We start from the raw sequence: 2,348 nt of genomic DNA, 5'->3' as shown, positions 1-2,348 counted from the left end.
TGGTACTGACTGATGGATTTTGGACACGTAGAACAAACATCACATCCAATATAGTAAATTTATTCTCATTTATTACAGGAGGCTTTTCTTTTATATACAGAGACATTTATTTGCAAAATACTAAAAAGTATTTCAACTGAAAGTACTAAAAAGTATCTGTATATAATGATATCTCTATAAGTCCATGTTCTAATAGTGGTTATTGTGTCTAGATCAGCAGGGTGGGGCACTGAGGCGCCTCTTTTACACCCGGCTTTCACCGGCTGTCGGCGCAGGAAAAGCTTCAGGCTCGTTTTCACTCTGAGGCGGAAAAAAACGGCTTCTTTATTCCAATTTTCCTCTAGAGTGACACGGTTTATACTTCATAGCTTCTATTTTCAGCATCTACAGGACTGAACTAGATGTTTTTGGAAACCTCTGATCTTCTACGCACTAATTCCTATTTTAGGTTTTCTTTGCTTCGTTTATAATCGTCATTTTAGCGCCGATAGAATCAGAGATGCGGGGAATGTCCTAAACAAAAGATTTTTTTGTTATCAGGATGGAGAAACCTCCAACCTGTTGTCCACCGACCCGCCTGAAGGCAGCAGCTCTACAGAGATATTAGGTTTCTGCAGGACTGATGTGAAAATGGAGTGAAAACGGGTCGACAGCCGCTGGGAAACCAGATGTGGTGGAAAACAGAGCAGTGAGATGCTTGGAAACATCCACCAAACCTTCCAAGCATCCTGGTTATTACTGTCCTCCTCTGTGTAGAAGATGGAGCATCACTCACTGCCTGGAACACAAAGCTTTTATTGCATCTTTGACCCAATTAAGAGTAAGAATGGAGAAGAAATGAGGTTTTCTGTGCATTTCCTCCATGTCTGGATGTTTTGTGGTGAAGAAGCAGCAGGTTCTCAGTCTCAGAAGCCCTCAGATCCAAACATGGACGGTTCTGAACCCACCGTCTGCGCCACATGCCCCCCCCTCCCACAGCTCTAAGGGTTCCTTTCCTGATCCTTCCTACTGGGAACCGGACTGGGAACGTTCAGCCGGGGTTTTGTGCTCTGGCCGAACCTGAAGGTCCAGATCCACTGAAATTAGATCATCTTTGCATTTTGCTGTCAAGTGAGTCGGATAAGGCACTCAACAACAGATGTCTTTCTTTAAGATAGATGCAGAACACACAGGTGAAAATATAGATCTAAAGAAGCTAGATAGTGCTTCTGCTGCAGCCAAACATCAGTACAGCTTCAGGTTTATTGGGATCTTTCAGGTTTCCATTTGATTTTTTAATGGATCTATTATTGTCTATTGTTTCCCTCCCCAGTAGAAAGTACTCCTGGTCTCAAGCTTCATCCACTGATTGAGCTTCAGCTCCATTCACAGCTGGGATGGTCTCCATGGTAACACGCCACTGCTCTGTGATTCTCTATAGAAAGTAGCCCTGGTCCACCACAGGTGGATCTGCACCTTTATCCCATTAACAGATATATAAATTAGCTCTTTTATTTAACTTCAGTGTTTTAAATACCAAAATACAGCCCAGTGGTAAATTATGAATAATTGTAGATGGATAAAAATAACATTAAGATAAAAAAGAAAATCTGATTATATATAAAGCAACGTGTTTATTGTTAATATGAAAGGGTCACACTTTTATTTATATATAAGTGTTTCATAGCATCGCGGTGACATCACACATCCCAGCGCTAGCATAGTGACGATCTCTACATCGTTAGGAGGGCTAAACATTAGCTTAGCAACCACAGAGTAGATTTTACTAACAGTTTGAGTCATAATGATTTATAAAAACCATGAAAACCTTCTACTGAAACATACTTTAAGGGCAGATATGAGGAAAACTAGATCTAATCCGGCGAGAAACAATGTCAGGGTGGGGAGAGGCTAGCGGGGGAGGATGGAAGGAGCGCTGAAGGCACAGGAAAGGCTACTGGTGGCCAGGAGGAGGACAGCAGGGGGCGCCTATGGCTGATAGAGGCTAGCTATGGAGGCTAACCGCTGGAGATGGAAGGAGGACGGCGGATGACGGCAGAGCAGCGGAGAGAAGGCTGAGCTGGATGTAGGACCACAGTCAGTCCCTCTAGAGCCGAGGTTCCAGAAAAGGCTGCAGGTTTTCACCGATCCTTTTAGAGCTAGAACCCAAGCCCATCTTTTTGCTCCTTTTCTGTGCAGAAGGATGTATTTTACAGTAGGCCTATTTGAGATACTTTGAGATTTCTTTGAAATGTAAGGTGCGTTACAAATAAAATCTATTATTATTATTATTTATTTACAGTCACAACTAGTAGTTACTAGGCAGATGTTTACCCCTCCTGTAATGGCGGTGCGCGATTGTCAGGGAC

Source organism: Cyprinodon variegatus, unplaced genomic scaffold (genome assembly GCF_000732505.1).
Source record: "Cyprinodon variegatus isolate N-32 unplaced genomic scaffold, C_variegatus-1.0 Scaffold2526, whole genome shotgun sequence".
NCBI lineage: Eukaryota > Metazoa > Chordata > Actinopteri > Cyprinodontiformes > Cyprinodontidae > Cyprinodon > Cyprinodon variegatus.
The sequence above is the reverse complement of the archived record's forward strand: the minus strand, read 5'-3'. Positions refer to the sequence as shown.